Source organism: Astatotilapia calliptera, chromosome 18, assembly GCF_964374335.1.
Source record: "Astatotilapia calliptera chromosome 18, fAstCal68.1, whole genome shotgun sequence".
In the NCBI taxonomy this organism is placed as follows: Eukaryota; Metazoa; Chordata; class Actinopteri; order Cichliformes; family Cichlidae; genus Astatotilapia; species Astatotilapia calliptera.
In genome coordinates, this window is record NC_137439.1 from 29082708 (window position 1) to 29103074 (window position 20367).

General features: G+C 42.7%; 2 long non-coding RNA genes across 2 annotated transcripts; both read right to left on the reverse strand.

Annotated features, from left to right (window-relative positions):
- Positions 1-11629: 11629 nt before the first annotated feature.
- On the reverse strand, positions 11630-13555 carry LOC145422011 (uncharacterized). Its single transcript, XR_013903379.1, has 2 exons — positions 13460-13555; positions 11630-12792 (listed from the first exon to the last, which is right to left on the reverse strand). It is a non-coding gene; the product is annotated as an uncharacterized LOC145422011 (long non-coding RNA).
- A 437-nt stretch (positions 13556-13992) lies between these two features.
- On the reverse strand, positions 13993-14607 carry LOC145422010 (uncharacterized). Its single transcript, XR_013903378.1, has 2 exons — positions 14234-14607; positions 13993-14156 (listed from the first exon to the last, which is right to left on the reverse strand). It is a non-coding gene; the product is annotated as an uncharacterized LOC145422010 (long non-coding RNA).
- Positions 14608-20367: the final 5760 nt, after the last annotated feature.

Genomic DNA, 20367 nt, shown 5'->3' on the forward strand with positions numbered 1-20367 from the left:
TTTTTTTTTCCAAGAGTCTTGCTTTTGTTATTTTGTGGGAGGGCCAATTCCATCTTTGGGTCACAAGATAGTGAATTGTATTTCTTAGAATTTCCTATTTATGCAAATGTTTAACGGGATCGCTTCCTTTTCCTTTTGATGTAGTCGTTTTGCCGCTCGTTGTGTTTACATTTCAGTCATCTGTTTCCCTCCACAGATGTGGGGATTTTGGAGGTACATCCAAAATCTGTGTAGTCTCCTCTATACGTTGTGTTTATTAGTGGGGAGTAGTGCTGTCTAAATAGCACTATTTAATTGCGTACCACCAGCCTCAGTAATTGTGCCTCCTGAGTTGTAACAGTATGTTTTCTTCCCCTCATTGATAATGTTCCCTTCCTCCGCTCACGTTGCACAAATGCGCCTTTTAATTGGAAGGGGAAATTTATTCTTTAATTCCTCCCTGACACCCTTAGCTTCTCAGCGTGCAGTGTTGTGTGCCACCCTGCCATGGTGTTTTACAATGTAACGACCTGCGCTAGCGGTGTGTCCCCCTCCAGCGGTTTTTATGGCCCGGAATAAACACTAATAAAGGCGATGGGGTAGACAGCCGGAGCCGGCGCACTTTCAAACCGTGGTTAAAAACTAGTTTCACAGGTGACTAGTTAGCAGATGGAATAGAAATGGGATTTCGATAAATGGAAATGAGTGAGTCTCGTCTGCGATGCTGCTTCTGTTAAATGAAGTGATGGGGAATTGCAGCGTCAATAGAAGCAGATACTGAAAGAGTGATGACGCATGCGTCCGTGGAGAGATGCTAAAATGGAGCAGATGTGTTAAACTTTGTATTCAAATTTTGAGAAAACTGTAACCACACATGTCCTCCCTGGCTGGCTTCAGGAGTTGGAGGATGGATTTTTTTTCCCTCAGAAATGAGTTGAATATGACTCAGAATGGTGGATAAAGACTAGGTCCTCCAGTGCCATTAAGTATCCAGTGCACTGCATTGTCATCTAAGTAGGAAGGCTTTTCTTGATAAAAATAGCCGGCTTTTAGAGGCCGTGGTTTTTGTCCATAATTGCTTGTTGAGATATCATTCAAACAAAAGCACAGTGGAATGTGTGTGTGTGTGTACATGGAAACATTGACCAATTGTACTCCCAGATAGCAAGACGACATTGAATTGATGTTGATTTTTCATCTGATCCGTTGTTATGATCAGGGTTGAAATGCCACTGTTGTAACAACATTGAAATACTGTGGTAAACCGACGGTCTTACTATAGGGACGTTGAAATAATGTTGATTTACCGTTGTTTTTTTGTCATTGATATTTGATCTATTTGTAGTCGACCAGGTGACGACAACAACAACGTCGAGAAAACGTCTACTTATAGTTGACCATCATTCGGCGCCGGTCACCATCAAAAAGCCATCGATTTGTAGTTGAGCGTTAAATTGCATTGCAACTGAGCGGGTTCAAGCTTGAACCCAGCATCCAAACAGAATATTACTGAAGTACCCTAATCAGCCAGATGTAGTTAAAAAATATTTACCAGTATTAAATCTTTCTCTGGTGACGTCAAGTTTTTTTTTCTTTACTAAAATAGCAAAAGAGAAAGAATACTCTGTTAAAAAACACTTTGCCATGGTGGATGAAGTATATTTTTTGAGATTTGCCTACAGCTACCTAGTCTTACAATAGCAGTCTTGTCAAGCGGGGATAACAGGAACAGTTTGAGGAGTATGTGGAAAAAAATAAATTGAAAAATCATAGATGTAACCTTAGGGTGTAATCAAAGAATGACACCCAAGTTTCCAACAATGGTTACAGATCGTGACCGTGAATTTGAAAAGAATAATTGCACCGCCCCGACCACTGATCGCTATCTCTGTCATACCTTTGTGTAAAAGGAGGGGAAATTGTAAGACATTCGTATTATGATATAAATATAAAGGAATAAAAAGATGTAGGGATATTGGCACTCTTTGGTTCTTTAGGGTTACAGATTTGTGATAAAAGCTGTCGGTGTGTTTTAAATAAAATTCTTTTACATTTACCAAAATTGGAACAATCCGATAAGCACGTCACCTTGGCTCGGAATGAATTCATGGTTCCTGCAGGAAGGATCCTTGGATGATCCCGCTCTTTATCCAATGCCACACAGTGAATATTAGCAGTGAAAAAACAACAGCGGATTGCTCTCTGGGTTAATTATAATCACTTTAATGATTTCAAGGACCATCGTGAGTTGAGAACTGAAATTTGTCCAATAACTGCTTTAGGAGAAAATATCTGCAAAATCAGATTAGCTCTTTTAAAAAGGCTTATCAACATTCTTAACTTATCTCGTGAACTCAGTAAGTATGCCTGATAATAATTAGCATCTTAGATTGCTGACTTTGGTTTTTATAGTGTCACTGGGCCTGAGATTCATCTTTTAGTCAAATAAGTGCAAGTATCTGCGCATTATGATGTTCACAGATCTGTAGACTAGTGAGAGTATGGAACATGTGGAGGAGTGGTGGAGGTATGCACTGAAGAAAGAAGGGATGAAAGTCAGTAGAAACAAGGCAGAATACATGTGTCTGAATGAGAGCGAGAGTGGAGGTAGTGAGATTAGATGAGTTTAAAGAACTGGGGTCAGAAATCCTAAGCCATAGACCAGGGGTGCCCAATCCCGGTCCTCGAGAGCTACCGTCCTGCAGCTTTTAGATGCATCCCTACTCCAACACAGCTGAATCAAATGGTTTGATTACCTCTTCAGCATGCCATCGTGTTTGGCAAAGGCCTGATAACAAGCCATTCATTTGATTCAGCTGTGTTGGAGTAGGGATGCATCTAAAAGCTGCAGGATAGTAGCTCTCGAGGACTGGGATTGGGCAGCCCTGCCATAGACAGTGCACAAGAGAGGTGAAGATGAGAGTCCAGGGAGGGTGGAGGCGGAGGCTGGTTTACAAGGTGCTAGTGAGACCTGCTGTGGTGCATGGTTTGGAGACTTTGGCATTGACAAAAAGACAGGAGGCTGTACTGGGTGCGGCAGAGCTGAAGATGTTCTGATTTTTGCTACGAGGGACCGGGACAAGATTAGAAATGAGTTTGTGAGAGGGTTTGGGTACAAAGTCAGAGAAGGAAGGCTGAGATGGTTTGGACGTGTGTAGAGGAGGGAGAGAGGATATACTGGAAAGAATGTTGAGTATGGATGAGGCATGGGTACAGGAGGAAGACCACAGAGAAGATCCATGGATGTGGTGAAGGAGCACATGCAGAGGGTCGGCGTGACAGATGTGGCCAAATGTGCAAATAATGCGGTCAGGGTATATAAAAGTAATCTGTTGTCTTTAGGGCAGTCTGAAGCTCAGACTTGGTTTCCATGTTTGTTTTTTCTACTCATGTCTCAACCTGATGTCAGCTAGGGACACATTTCTTTATATAGTCATGTCAGACACAAGCAACGCCACAGCCTCAAAGGATCACGGAAATAAAATGGCTTCTTTCAGACAGATGATAAACCAAGGTGCTGCAGAGAAGGCGAATATAAAATAAATATATTGTATGTATTTGAATTAGAATTGAAGAAAAAACTGTAAATCAAGCAAAGATACTCTAGTGAAATCCAAAACTTCAAATATGGTTCTTTTAAAGCAGGGTTGTCGAAGTCATTTTACGTCACGGGCCACATACAGCCTACGTTAATCTCAGTGGGACGGACCAGTGAAACTCTTCTTTCTGTCAGTGTAAAGAAGTTGAATTATACATTTAATTCTCAAGACATCTTAATATAGGATAAAGAAGTACGATTTCAACAGTGTGTCTCGGTTTTTTCTACACGATAAAGAAATACTGCTCAGTATTTCAGTAAATGAAAGAAATCTTTCACCATGACTCTTAAAGTGTAAGATTACATAGAGAGTATATCCATGTGTACAACTGATAGTGTGGAGTGAATACACACTGCATTCAAATGGGACTAGATTGCTTTGCCAGGCCAATTCTGGCCCCCGGGCCTTTTGTTTGGCACCTAAACTTTAAAGCGTGGATGCTGTATTTCAGATTACCTCCTAAGTGACATGACAAAGTATAAAACAGTTGCAACTATCGTACTTTATGAACTGCCGTCACTCATTACCCTTCAAAATGCATGAATGTATTACTCACACAGGACTTTGTGGATCATATTTCATTGTCTCACTGGTACCTTAAACAAAACGTTCCCGTTCACACTTGGATTTTCTTTTTGGTCTAATCCTCACTGACAGAGCAGCTAGTTTGGCCACGCAGACTAATGTGCGTATACGTGACTGCAACATAATGAATGCTCTAAAAAGAGACTGTCCGAAATATATGCTCGTGGTCACTTTATTAGGAACGCCTTGCTTGTATGGGCTGGATTCCTGTTTCCTTTCAGAGCTGTCGTAATTCTTCATGGCACAGATTGAACAAGATGCTGGAAGCATTCCTCAGAGACCTTGGTCCATATTGACGTGATTGCATCACACAGTTGCTGCAGATTTGTCAGCTGCACATGCAAAATGGCAATCTCACCAAATCCCAAAGATGCTCCGTTAGATTGAGATCTGGTGATTGTGAAGGCCACTTCAGTACAGTGAACTCACTGTCAAGTTCAAGAAACCAGTTTGACTGGCTGTGGCATTTAAATGATGCTCAGTAAGTCCTAAGGACCCCAAAATGTGCCAAGAAAATGGACCCCACATTAATACATCACCACCAGCCTGAATCATCGATAAGTTTAGATCCGTCCTTTCATGCTGTTTCACCAAATTCTGACCCTACCATCTGAACGTCCAAAAATGAGACTCATAGGATCAGGCGTTTTGCCAATCTTGTACTGTCAAATTTTAGCAAGTCTGTATGAATTGCAGTCTCAGTTTCTCATTCTTAGCTGCTCCTCTGCATGCCTTGGGTGCAGTGAGTGGTTATTTGAAATATTGTTGACTTCAGCTAGAAGCAGTTTGGCCGTTCTTCGTTCTCCTCTGACCTGTGGCATCAACAAGGTATTTTCTCCCAGAGAACCGCTGCTCACTAGATATTTTCACTTTTTTGGACCATTCTCTGTAAACTCCAGAGATGGTGCAGGAAAATCCCAGCACATCAGCAGTTTTTAAATTACTTAGACTAGCCTGCCTAGCGCCAACAACCATGCTATGTTGAAATTCTGACGCTCGATTTGAGCTTCAGCTGTGTTGATCACGTCTACGTGCCTGAATACTCTGAATTTCTGTAAGGCGATTGGCCGATTAGACATTTACATGAATGAGCAGTTGAACAAGTGTACCTAACAAATTGGCGGGTTATCTATAGATATATTACTGACCACATATGACCTAGGTCACTGGAAACATGCTGAATCCTTTTTGTGTGTGCCATTTTGTTTACAGCTTTAGGTCCATAAACGTGGTTAGCGGGGAGCATGTTTCTATCTGCCCTTTGCCCTGACTTGTCCTGTATGGAGGAAACACCTCTAGCCTCTTGTGGTTTTTTACTATGTTTGTACTGATCCACCCTGTCTGTGTGTGACCTTGGCACTGGACCAGCAGAAGGCAGGCAGCATGCGGTGCCACTGTAGAAAGTCATCTCTGTCTGGCACAAAGATTGCGGGTTGTCAACAGGTATTTTCAGAATAGCTGCTATTATCTGTACCAGCTTTCAGAATATTTTCACAAAGCTTTACGCTCAGGAAAAGATGGTGACACTCTGGGAAGGCATGACAAAATTAAGAAAATAGATTTTTTTCTTCTTATTTTTGCCTAAATTAGACTGAATGCTATGAAAAGGACCAGCTGGCGATATTGAGGGATGCCAGGACTATGATTTTCACACTGTCAGAAAAATAACCCCTGTGCCCACATTATGCCATCTGTCAGGTGGCCATATATGATTTCACTTCCAGACACCAGATCGCATCTGAACGCAGTCCTGTGGGGAGATCACCACAGACACCTCCTGTACGAGACGTTATTTCCTATGCTTTGACGCTCGGACTTAGTAATTGGATCTTCAAAAGAAAAAACACCCGCTGTAAGAGTGCACGCCTTTAGTGATTGAGTATCTCGCAGCCATTGTTTATTCCTGTTGATGCTTCACCCTGATGGAAAAAACAAATGAGAAGTCTATTTGGCTTGGGTAATGACTCCCGGCTGGCTTCCTCTTGTCCACCCCGAAGGCTCTCCGGGTGTCATATAATCAGTACACCCAAGTCCTTAAATGCATGCCAATTCTGACAAACAACAAAGCTGGCATGAAGATAATTGTGTTTGTGGGCTCTGCGCATCCCTTTCCCTCGCTGGCCCAAGAGGCAGCCGCTGCCTCGCCTCGTTTGAGAGGTGCTGTTTTTCATCCCTTGCAATGACAGCCGCACTCTTGTCATTCCCGCCGCATGCTTGCCATGGCTGCCTCGCTCTCCTCGAGATGGTTCTTTTTTTTCCTCCTTCTTCTTCTTCGCCCCCCAACCCTCCAACCCCTCCTCTTCTTTTTTTTTTCTCTAGCAATGTTTTTGGCAATTTCTTTTCTTCTTCTTCTGTTTTTTTCTTGACTCGATTAATTCAGTGACATGAATGAAAGCAGCCCGGCAAAGTAAACAGTGGAGCTCTTGAGTTCTGTCCAATCTGAGTCAGTACTTGTTCGCTTCCCAGCAGGCACTTAGGAGCTTCTGCCAACACCGCTATTGCCGCTCTTGATGATGATGACGACGAGGGTGATGGTGAAGATGAGGAGGATTATAGCCCCCTACCATTAGTGCAGACTGTGCCTCGAGAGGCCCGAAGCGGTCGGCTGTTTATCCCTTGTCATGACACCTGACTGTATAAATGGGACCTGTCTGTTTGTTTTATCGTCAACAGCACCAGGCCTCGCCTTCCAGGCAAAGAGAGACAGGGTCAGGGAGACTACAGCTAAAGACTTGGCATTAAGAGCAATGGTGGCTGCCACGGTCACTCCACTTACTCCCATGTGGCTTCTGGCTTTTTTTCTCTCTCTCTCTTTTTTTTATTATTGCACTACGTCCTTTAATACATGGTGACTATACGTCCCTCAGGGCAAGAGAAGTGAATTGCGGATTCTGCTGTTTCACAGTATCAGTGGGGGTTTTTTTCTTAGCTTCTTGCTATTTCAGTGGTGCTTCAGTTCTTACATTTGTTAAGGTGACGCACCATTACTGCTGCTGTGTTTTCCTATTGACTGACCTTGTAAAGTGGTTGAAATGCTATAATTTGCTCCTGTAATCTTTACTTGCTGAGAGTTTGAATTGTGGCTCTTCCATGTATAAATCATTAACAAGTACAGTGTCCAAATCCATCCATCCATCCACTTTTTTTCTACCACTGATCCAATTGAGGATTGCGTCTGATTCACACTCACATTCATACCTACGGGCAAGTTAGAATCGCCAACCAGCCTAACCTCACTATCTGCATGTCTTTGGAGCAGAGTACCTGCAGAGAAGCGATGCAGACATAGGCGAAGCATGCAAACTCCACACAGAAAGATGGTAGAGACAACATTGCGGCACCATGCTGCTTATAGTAAGTTGTATGAAATGCAGCTTTGGGTTGCACATTCTTTTTTCACTCTGGAAAACGTTTCTGCTTTACAATTCTGATGGAGAACAAAACTACAGTGTGTGTGTTTTATGGGTTTGAAGTGTCATTCAGAGCTGCAGGCTTTTTGACAGAATAGCCAGCCCCAGCGGAAGACCCATCTCAAGAGGAACAACTTTGCCAGGCTTGAAGCCCCTGCCTTCCCTTCTTATTCTCCTCTCATTCTTCTCCACCTCTTCATCCATCCATCCTCTTTTTTCTGTTCTACATTTTGACTTAATCCTCCCCGCAGTGCCTTCAGCCTGTCGCCACTTCCCCTCCGGCCTGATCCTGCTCTGATCGATGCCACCTTGCTCCCTACTAGAAACCCAATGGGGAAATGGAAGCATTAATTACCCACCCCAGAGCTCGTTACCCTGGCTCAGCCCTTTCAGCTTCCTGGCTCTTCACCGACTTTGCAATTGTAATTCAGCTGGGGGCCCAGGACGTGAGGGTAATAACAGAGGGTACCCGTCCAAACGGACGATCGCCCACTGATAAATGATCTGCTGGGCCGGACGTGATGGAACTGATGCGAAGGGCCCCGGGAGTGACTCTGAAAGTGATTGACACACAGCTCTGGCACGGGGATTTTTGTGTGAGAGAAATAATTTATGGCTTTCTCTTCCGGAGCTGAGACGAATGCCAGAAATGAGTAATGACCTCTTGGAAGTTCAGCTTCTCTGATCGCAAACAATAGCCCAGGTTGTCAGTGTGGTGGAAATGACAGAATTGATGGCGTTATGAGAATGAGAAGCTAATGGACTAAATCATGGAAATGGCAGTTTAATTAAATATCAGGGCCCAACTATGAACAACATATTACCATTAGAGACGTCCTCACCGATAAATATTGCCCCTAGATGTGGTAAAATGAAAATGAAGGTAAATTGCCCTTTCTTTGGCTAACTGCTTCTGTTTTCTTAATCTTCTCTTCTTGTTACCCTTTTGTGTGACGGCTTGAGTACCTAACTGTTGAAGCACCCAGCAGTTGGCCTCCTCTGTGCTACTCAGCGTCTGATGTTTTCATGTAAGCGCCATGGCGAAAACACACACACACACACACACACACACACACACACACACACACACACACACACACACACACACACACACACACACACACACACACACACACAATAATGTTTATTTGCTTAGCTACCGTCTCTCCTCAAGCATCCCCAGCTCTTTGCCATAGCCCTAAATCCATTTACAGCCTATGCCTCTATCAGCAACTTTTCCCCTTATCCTCCCATGCTATATTCTGTCTTCCTCCCTCTCCCTTTTCTCCCTTTTTTCCACCCCACTGCTTTCACCATTAACCCTCTCCTCCTTCTTTCTACTTTCCCCATGTGCCCTCCTTCTCTCTCCTTCTCCCTCTCCTCCCCTTGCCCTTCTTTTCCCCCTTTCTTTCTTTCTTTCTTTCTTTCTTTCTTTCTTTCTTTCTTTCTTTCTTTCTTTCTTTCTTTCTTTCTTTCTTTCTTTCTTTCTTTCTTTCTTTCTTTCTTTCTTTTTCTCTGTTAAAGACCGATCTAGTCTCATTACACTGATGGCCCTGATGATTCACTTGAATGGTGCACTCTCTCCCCGGTGCCTCTCCAATGGTTCCTCTGCAGCCTCCGCATGCAGCGGCACTCAGCAGTAACAGCAGTCTCTCTTGCTCTTTCTCCCCGGCCACAATGACAGCGTGGCACCTGCTACTCAGCCGCATGACCTCTTGATATTATCATATAGGTCACAGAGACATTTGCACACTGAAGTATTTCTTATTTAACAAGTACTCTCCCACATGTAAATGTTGTGGATGGAAGAAGAAGATAGAGCAAACACCCGGAGATGATGGGAGGAACAGGGAGGGGGTGGGAATCAGATGTGTGAAAGAGTGTGTGCAGCTAGACAAAGTGTATATTTAGCCTGCTTGTGTCTTTTACACCGAACCAGAGTTCAGGTGTGACACTTCCCTTTGATCTTGGGACTATGACTGTGAGCGCCGCACGCAGACTTAACCACAACCACCTTCCATTATTCATCTCTAATGGAGCATTTTTCACACATTGGGAATTACCTGCAGTGCAGAATCTGGTTTGCCTTCAGTCTCGCTCTCACTGGCACCACTGCATTTTGCTGAGAGGAAAATGGTGCAAGCTAAGGCTTTGTCCCATTTCTTCCTTGCACCTTCGCTCTTGAGGTTTCCCTACCTGACTGCACAGTCATGTGAATGTAATGTTACTCCATGAATGGTCGTAGTTGTAGCTTGACCATAAACTTGCCAAGATTGTTTAGCATAGTTTCACAGCTCAGATCACAATATTCTCATGTCGAGCTGCACTGTATTGCCAAACGTATTCCTATGAACTATATGAACTTGAGTGACATCCCATTCTTAATCCATAGGGTTTAATATGATGTCGGAAAGGAGCATGTTTATGGGAATTTTTGACCATTCTAGAAGTGTATTTGTGAGGTCAGACATGCTAATGTTGGACGAGATGGCCTGGCTCCACTCGATTTCTGGTCTGGACTCTGTGCAGGCCAGTCAAGTTCTTCCACACCAAACTCTCTCATGCATGACTTTATGGACCTTCCTTTGCACACAGGATGGGGCCATCCCCAAACTGTTCCCACAAAGTTGGAAACACAAAATTGTCCGAAATATCTTGGTATGCTGAAGCATTAAGAGTCCCTTTCACACCAACTCTGCCTTCAGTAACATCACCTTTAACATCACGTTCATCAAACTTGACACTCTTCCCCATGAAACTGCAAAAGGTTTCACGCAAACACAACAAACTTCCCGGTTTCTGTAAACTCGTGTAATACAAACTGGTTCAATTAACATGGAGAATATTTGTAGGATTGTAATTGGTTTTAAAAGCCCAAACAAAAGAACATGCTTCTTTATCAGAACAAATGTAACAGATTTCAGAGGGGAGCAAATGTTTTCATAAACTGATCAGGAAAACGTTTGCACCATTATTATTTTGTAAATGACTCAACTTAATTACTTTCTGGCTGTTTTCCTGTGCATGACCTCTGTAGATGTAACTCCAGAGAGATGTACATTTTCCAACATTCTCAGCAACGGCAGCTTCCAAACCGTGCACCTCCATGGAGAGTTTGATTTCAATCCAAACTATTAAAGAATTAGGAAGTAAAACAACCACCAAATCTGTTGCGCTGACAAGAACGTAGCTTTCTCTTTTGGGAGGGGCTGTGGCCGAGGATCACACATCCATCATTTTTACACTTTGCTGTACTATTGCGTTTTGAGGCGGTGCAGCTAAAACCTCATACCTCACCTAAGCAACCGACTCAACCTTTTCGGGGAAGGTCTTGGTTATTTCAACAAGCTCTTTACCAAGTCAGATTTTACATACTTCACAAGCCCAAAAGAGACTGGATGCTAAACTGGCCTATCTGAAGTCCAGACCTCTCACCCTCTGAGAACATTTGGAGCATTATAAAACAAAACACATAACAAAAATCCTGCAAGAGAAGTCCTGGGAAGTTAAGATGCTGAGTTCAGGTACTGTAAACAAGAATGGCAGAGGTTGGTTTGTTATTTTGCTTTTGAAACACCAGCACTGGGCCTCCTCGGTTCCTAAATGTTTGCAGAGTGTGGGTGAAAAGAAGAGTTGATGCAATACAGTTGTAAGCATTGCACCTGCCCAGTGTTTTAGAACTGTGCTGCTGGCATTCAAAATTAGCATATATTTAAAAAATAACCTGAGTAAATACAATTTCTTCACTTATACTAATAAATATAGGGTTTAGCTGATTTATAAATGACATTTCATATTTTCTTTTTAGGAAACAGAGTTGTGTGTGTGATCATTTTTTCCCCAGTGAGACTCAGTAAGTGAACTACCCAGAGAGTCAACTATTTATCAGGGTCATGTTCCCTCTAGTACACCTGATCTGACGGCCAACTGAGTAAAACCACACAATGGACTGCAAAAAAAACCCCAGCGAGCATTGTTTGGACATGACAGCCGTAGCAGCACTTGAAGCAAGCCTTTTCACAGTGTGATATGAAGAGTGCATTGGCACAGCGTAAAAAAAAAATTCTCATGATATCTTGTTAGAACAGGGGAAGTTTTTTCTATCTTAATGAATTCAAGATTCTTATTGCTCTATCCCACAGTTATTGAAGAGAATGGGGAAACTACGCTACTGGCTCAAAGTTGGGCGGATGAACAAAGGTTGAGAGAACAGACTGTCCCATAAGAAACAAAGCAGCCATCTGAATGGTAGCTCTGCTGGACAGAAAAATGTCCGTGCAGTGAGGTTTTAGATAAGACACTATTTCACGTACTACACTCTCACAGTGACAGCCTGTGCACATTGCTTATTAAAAGCCCCATTTCATAGTGTGCTTTAATTCTTCAAATGATGGCTTTATTACATAATCAGCCACTCCTTTGTCTCTCCTGTGGCAACATTGCTCGTACTTCTTTCTCATTAAAGGCTACAAAATGTGCAATATGGCACGCGACGAGGCCGGCTCCACACTGCTGTTTAAAGAACAGGTGCATGTAAATAAGGGACAACATGTAAGCCGGGTTTAGGTGAGAGACGCTAATCATAAAAATGCAATCAGGCCTAGATTGATTAATGTAATTATCTGCAGCTGTTTTCTTCAAAAATAACAGCTCTGTGAAAATGGGACTTTGAGAAATCAATGTAAGCACTGTTCAGCCTTCACTCGCTGCATAATTTGGCCCTTTTTCTTTTGCTTTATATGCCACTACTATCTGACTAAACATTGTTTGTGCTGTTGACAACTTAAATGTTTATACTCCAGACCAAGGTGACTTTAAAAGAGACTTGCAAGGAGATAACACACAGAGATATGTTCGATAGCGGGAGAGGCCAACAATACGCCGTGGAGAGCCAAGACTGTGGATTTTCATTCCAAAGCATCGCTTCAGCGGGTGACAGTGCTGATGAGTTCTTCCCTTCTACCTGACAGACTGCTAATTAGTGGATGTCTGGATGGAAAGCAGGCAGCCGGCTATCCCTGTTCTACACTATCCTGCTTTTACAGTTATAATGGAAAACCAACAGTCTGTAGCTTCACTACTGACAGTTAGCTAAAGGAGAAAGCAACTTTAACAGTTTGTTTAGCGTGAATCTCTCAGAGGTCTCTGCATGATCTCTGACTTGTTTTCTGCTTCTTCGCCAGCTGTGAGCAGATTCTTTTGTGTCCCTCTGCAGCACGCTGAAAAGAAAAATCAACCAAATTTAATTTATGCAAACAGATAACTGTCGTTATACATAATTTATTCTTTCAGTGCGAAAGCAGTGCAAACTCAGTGCTTTGTTAGAACAGAATTGGCACAAAACACATGGCACATACGTATTTACACAAAAATCTGATGAATGTTAAGAAATAGTTTTACCCTCAGTGTGATTCATTGTTGTGCAAAAATGTTCAATGCCTAAGATATGTCAGTATGATTCTCTAGCATGACAAATGTTCCTAAAGTTGGACAGCAAGACTAGGTGCTTGCTTTATGAACCTGTGGCACCTGAATTAAAAGGTTAAACGGTGAGGCCCAATGCTGTTGCTCATATAGAGAAATAGACTTTACTATGTTATCCCCAAAATGTAGAAATTTTGTCACAGCTGCAAACAACAACTATGAATACAAAAAAAGTTAAATTAAGTGATTCAACAGTATGGAAGCTTAGTTTTGCCAGTGGCAAAAAAAGAGAAAGGAAATAAGAAAAATATTTTTTGGCATTATGTCAATTTCAATATCTGAAAATTTCAAATTTCTTAAGTTGAAAATTTGAGATAAATAACTCTGGATATTAAGTCAAAGTTTCTATATCTTTAAAACTCTATGAAGAGAAAAGTCAATAAACTGGAAAAGAACAAGTACCTCAAAAAGTATACATGCTTAAAGGGCAGTTTGAAGGGCAGCAACCTGTCTCCGAACAGTTGGGGATGGACTGGTCCAGACTGTAGTCACTCTCGCACAGATTGCCATCGTTTCCAAATAACTGCTGTCTAATTTAGAAATGTAGACAGATTGCTAACCAGCTGCAATCAATCAGTCAGTTTGCACCCATGTTCACCACTCATCTAGTCGCTAGGACACTAGACTCAACTGGTTGCCAACTCGTTGTATTCTGGTTACATTGCAATGTTTTCTATATTGCATGGTTTCTGAGGACTTCTATCATTTTGCAGCTGTAACTGCGGCCTTGCAGCAACAATTTTTGAGTTTCTTTTTCAATGCACAAGTGCATGCACAAATGAATTTCTATTTAATGTGAATTACTGCGTATATAATCATCATATTATCACCAACAAAATGTGCATATAGTTGCCAACTGAACCCAATTCTGTCACGGGGCCGAGTGGCCTGTACTGAACAGGACTCAGGTGCAGAAACCCAGAGCAGAGACAGCAGATGATGTAACAATTTATTAGGTTTAAGTGCAAAAAAGAAAACGTAGCAAAGACAAAAAAAACAATAAGACGTGGAGTTTGACGAGGCGTGGCCTGGGGAACGTGGCTAGGGCTAGGGAATGAGGCCTGAGATGCGGAGTGGAGCTGAGCAGGGAACAGTCACACTGAAGAGAGAAGATAGAGTTAGGGAGGTAGTGGAGGCAGCTCTGAAGTGGCCAGTTGTAAGAGTAGCAATTCTTACTGGCAGTAGGGGACATGGAGTGTTGAGAGGGGGGTGATGAGAATCCAGGGGAGGCTGAGTGGCGTGGAAAGGCTGGCCTGAGATCCGGGGCTTCAGATGGAGTGTGATGGCAGGAGGGCAGGCAGGTGAGGCACAGAGAGATTTTCAGAATGATTGCTTGGTATCCTGAGTCCGGAGGTGGAGCGTGAGCCAAGGTGAATACAGCAACTGCAGCACAAGAGAGTCGTGTTAACAAGATAGCTCACAGCAAGAACTTGAAGTATAAGGCCTGTTACCAACATGTGTTGATGACGAACTGGCAGTGAATGACCATCAACGTGTGGTTTAAATCCCTCTGGCTTGATTGCCTGCAATAGGCTCCAGGTGTGCAGGAGCTGGAGTTGGCCCTGCCCAGGGGCGGATCCCAGGTCAGTTCAGGAGCCTTATGGAAATTCCAGCCACCCACCGCAGACCATGACAAATTCGTCGCAAATTGATAGCAGACTACTGGCGTGCACCGAAGTTGCTTTGAAGATGGCAACTGAGTATGAGTTATTGCAGACCTAGTCCCCATCTTATTACCCCAAGGTAATAAAGGCATTCTTTTTAATTGCCAGCAGGGTCAGCTTCTCTGGTTGCAAACAAATTTCTTGCTATTTAGAAGTCTATGGAAAACTAATGGCTCTTGGTCATTTATTGGATCATTTATGGGATCAGTTGCTGGTTTCAGGAATTAGGAAAATGCAGGCCATTTACCATTTACACAACATTAAGCTCGTTTTGTGACTTACTGCCATTACTACAGTACCGCGGTCCTCACTGGGTTCAAAACACCAAGATGACAATGTCAAAAACTCTCTGATTCTGATTCCCACTACCCAGTGGGTGATGTGATGGCAGCCACCTCCATCTTTTATATACAGCTTATGGTATTACATGACTGCATGAGGATAGCGAATGATATTGGCTGATCCTGAGAGATGCAGCACAGGTAAAAGTAATAACATAATTAATATCTCTGTCCTATTTAGACACATCAGTATACCACGAGAGAGCCAACACGCACAACCGCAGAGCCCTGGAACACCCAAGTGGCATGCAGCTGTCATTAAAGTTAGCAGCGGTGGCTGTGTGTGACACTTTAAAGAGCCCACTGCGAGAAGGGTTCTGTAGGCCAATATTCTGACATGTCAAAGCAGGGGAAGCACAGGTGTGACTAATAACATTAATAACCATTCAGGCGTGCCAGTTCCAGGGCGCTGATATTGTGCGTGCTGACTCGCTGCCAGTAACTTACTGGGACACTTCAGTGGAACAGAGCCATCATTAATGTGATTAGTTCCACCTGTGTTTCTGCTGCTCTGACAAGTCGGGATATTTGCAGTGACAAAAAGAGCCTGTTTGCAAACGTCCTCCTGTTTTTCTTGCTTCTGCTGAAAAGTGGCCAAAGCTGGATAAGAAGTAGGAAAAAAAAACCCACAAACAGCAAATCTGTATCAGTGAAAGTAAAAACACAATTTTGATGTCAGTCCCTCAGAATCAGAGTTTTTGCATCTGTTGGGGCTCACTGTTTTACACTGACATGTAGCTATTACACAGGTACAATCCTATCACAGGAGACCCAAAGATACCAATTACTCCACCAACAGCAGCCTCGATAGACACAACTCAAACTGTAGCTGTCTAATTGGGTACTTTTCCTTCACAGTTTATCACAGTCTTTAACAGAATCTAAAATTTCTTGCTGTGTCAAGCCAGCTTTGGTACTTTGTTCTTTTTTTTTTCTCATCTTAAAACATATCAGAATAAGCCGAGTCATTCCACTGCCTTTGCCTCTAATCCTGGCAGTGCTTCTAACTACAACACCCGCCATCTACCTATTCACACGTGGGTTTCTTATTGCTTTTGGGAGGGTCTACCGGGGGACTGATGCTTGTTGTGGATATTTACTACAGCATCTGCTGCGTATTGTTGTTCTTCAACTCAACCTTGTAAAACTGCTCAGGTATATTTATACAGTGTCTCTTCCACAGTAAGCCGTGCCACTGCTGTCCCAGAACATAAAACATTAAAGTGTTTTTCTCACCTCTCGGAATTGCAGCATGCTTTGTTTTTCTTCATATCCCCTTTCCACTCATAAATATATCTTATTTCAAGGCCCATTATCTATTGTCAGACAGATATAAACCCTTTTATTATCTACTTCTTTATCCTAACCTTTAGATTGTTGTTGCAGCCTGTCTTGTTCCTGTAAATAAAGGAAAGCTCTCTGAAAAAAATCAGTTAAGGAAAAAACAAAAAGCAGACACACACACAAAGATGTGTCTGACTTACTCCACTTCTAATTTTCTATCCCTCCCCTCAATCTGCATTTGATATCACAATAATGCGAGACTCTAAATTTAATTTGTTTGTTTGCTTGTCTTTCTTCTCACCTGAGTCTTCATAATCTCCACTCTGAGCCTGTGAACTGATGGCCCTGCTCTGGAGCTGGCTTTCATCCTGCCTAATTGCTTCTGATGGCCTCTGCGGGGAATTTCAGGAGGGAGATGCTCCAGAGCTCAGCAAGCACGCACGACGAGGGGTTAAAATACACCGTGTGGGATTAATGGAGGGTTATCGCAGCAGATGAGAGGAGAGGGGAGGCAGGAGGTCCGTGTAACCCAACTGCTCCTCTATCCTCTCCTGTCTGTTGCCAAGACCCGGGGCAGTAGCCAAGAGGAGACAGTGGCGTTTGTAGGGGTGAGGTGGGGGAGGAACACGGTGGAGCATTACGATGCTTGTCGACATGTGGGTTGCACTTTTGCTCGCTCGACTTCGCCTGTGGTGGTTTCTCTAATTTGTTTGTGTCTGGTAGATGTGCGAATATCTGAGCGTGCGGGGTAGCATCTGTGCATGCTGCTCGGGCACAAACGGATGGCATCAAGGCCACAGTTTCCCATTTTCCATGTGGTTTCATCTCGTCCGTCGGGGAATGGTCTTCCACTTGAATACACTTGGCTTGGTGCCTGTGGCAACCCTCCTGACCTCCTTGTTTCTCTCCCTTTTGTCCACCACACCTGAGATCTCCGAGGCAGACGGTGCCTGTAACACCAACCGAGAAACTTGCAGATGCACACAAAGCCTTGGGTCTGTCTACTGTCCGCAAAGCTGCGTATCTACACGAGTAACAGTGAATGATTCTTATCCCGGGCCTGTGTCTCACAGTGTTTTCTGTCCTTTATTGAATATTTGAACAAGAAGAACATCTGAAAGAGAGTCCCGTCACCACACTCTGTATTCCCTCTCCTCTCCCTCAGAGGGCTCTGATCACATTTGTGACATAACTCCTCTATCTCCAAACCAAATATCACTGTCTCCACATCTGAAACATCCAGGCTTTGTTCTGTTGAAGGTTATGTAGGTGTCTGTGATTTATTTTTTTAAATGTCAAAATTCTGTTTGTTTTTCTTTTACATCCTCTCTGTGCTTTCTGCTCAGATATTCATGTCAGGGTGGCTTGCATAGCAAATATCGGTCTGCCTGCCTGTCAGTCATTTTGCCCATCTGTGCATCTGTATGACCGTCCAGCATCCCTGTCAGCTTTGCCACAACCCCCACCCTCCCGTTATTCTTCTCGTATACTGTGTCTGGAGCAATCAGTCCCCTCCTCGGGCTTATGCCGTTTATCTCCCTCTGTGCCTGAATTTGTCTCATGGCTCCTCCTGTGTGTGCTTACATAGTTTTTTTTCTTTGTGCCTGTCCATTCACCTGTTGGCTTAGTATATGTGCGCATCCGCTTGTTTGCACGTCAATCTGTGTGTTTGTCTGAGGCTTCAGAGCTTCAGAGAGCTCACCTGTCAGTCAGACGTCTCTCAGCTGGGTATTAGCTATGTGTAAAGACAAGGTCATGGTGACTCAGGCACGCAGAAGCAGGTAGAGCAACCCCCGAGCCTTCAAGGCACCAGCACAGTGCGCTTCATTCTTTTTACTGATAGAAGAAGCCTTAAAGGGCAAGCAACACAAGCAGCAGTAGAAGGATCTGATGGAAAAATGTGAAAATAAAAAAAGTTATTTGGAAGAGAAAATCAGCCCAAGTGTTAAAATATTACCCACAATGCCGGGTGTAAGAATCCATCATTTTGCCAGCATAATAAAGGATTGCTGCCAACTGAAATGACTGATTATAAAGCTCTGCAACTGGATGTTAAATTGAAACATATTATTTGTAAAGTAATAGAAAATTCTGTTCTTGAAGCCTTTGCACATACACTGCTGTATAAGATATGTGTAGCATTAAAAAATGTTTTAGACTGAGTAATAATGCAGAAGACTGTTAAACAGGTATATTCATGCATGCTCAAGGAAATCCTTACCTGTGTGCAACAAAAGCAGATTTCTGGGTAATTGATGCTTCCTCAGATTTGATATTGAAAACGTTAATGTTGACAGCTGGTAAACTACCTTAACTTTATATGTGACCATGAAAACTGGTCGTGGTTCAGTATGATCCCAAATACTTTACCAAAGACAGACATTCAAGCTGTTCCATTGTTTTACAGATGCCCAGTCAGGCCATCCCAGCAGACAACCGCTTAACATCTAATCCACAGTAGTACACATACTACTATCCGGTTATTAAGTGATGACGTATGAAACCTGCATCTGGGTCCAAACTACTCTGCGTTTATTAAGGCTGTTGTGTTTTTAACATGCTTTAATGCTTTGTATCTTATTCTATTTAACACAATCCCCTAAAAAAGTCAGTGATCACCGTCGACCTCTCTTGGTTTTTATTACCACTATTCATTTTAAAGCTCAGTTTTTAAAACCTTACGATGTAACTACAGCCCAGCCCATGCAGCAGTATATTAATGACTAACCTCATAATGTGGATGGATTATCTCAGTTTGAAGTTTGGTCCATTTACAGCATCATACCATGCGATTGCATTTGTCCCTAAACATCTGGAGCCGTCACGTTAACTTTTATTGAGTGGAAAAAAGTTAGCGTTCATTCTCCAGCTTCACTGTGCTAATGTGTTTATATTATGCTAACCATAGCTCTGTATCTAACCACCACATAGCACATCATTATATACCAGCTAGCCCAACTTCAGTAACCCTACAAACGTTACTACCGTTTAGTTTTCTGTCTTTATTTATTTTGGAAGTGATAGAAGAGCTGTACATTTTAATTTTTCAGAAATTCCTCAGTCAGAACATGGTGTGTTATCTTTAGATGGAAACTAGCGCGCTAACTCCCAGCTAAATTTCATAAATTCTGATGTTAACCTTAATTACACAGTTAGTTGTTAATTGTTAGGCTACGTTCACACTGCAGGTGTTAATGCTCAATTCCGATTTTTTTGTCTGCTTGTTCACACTACAAATAAAATGCAACAGCAAACGCGCTCTAGTGTGAACGCTCAAAGCGGCCCACATGCGCAAAAGAAGACGTCACACACAACTCGCTCTGTTTAGACCCAGACCAAACAATATTGTTTGACTGATGGCCCTTAATATAAAAACTTCGGACTTTATGTTTCCCAATTTTTGCTTTAAGTTATTTTGTCATTTACATAATAATGTAAATAACCTAATAATTATCCTAATCCTTATTAATTATCATTCGCGATGTCTTCTCCGGCGCTGATAATTAGCATCTGTCTTGTGTCAGTGACGTAAAAGACGGATTTAATGCGACCTGACCATTCAAACAGCAGTTGCTTTCTAAAACATTGGATATGTATCGGATTCAGTACCACATACGAAAGTATGTGATCGGATTTGAAAATATCGGATTTGTGCCGTTCACACTGTCATACCATGATCGGATATGGGTTGCATAGGGTCAAAAAAATCAGATTTGATGCGCTTTCGCCTGCAATGTGAACGTAGCCTTAGACAGTTTGTAACTCTCAGTGATGCCGCAGTGTTCGTTTGACTTTGGGACCAGAAGCGGAGTTTGGACCCGGACACGGCTAATGACGTCAGAGTTAAAGACCAGATTGCAGGAGTCTCTTCTGTTTTATTTTCTTTGTAGCACTTTTAAGCCATTTATGTTTCTCTCCATCTAAATGATGTCTTATGTGTTACATGTTGAAATGAACATATGCAAATGGTCACAACTATCGCTTGTCTGACCACAATGCACTATAAACCGGTGATGCAGGT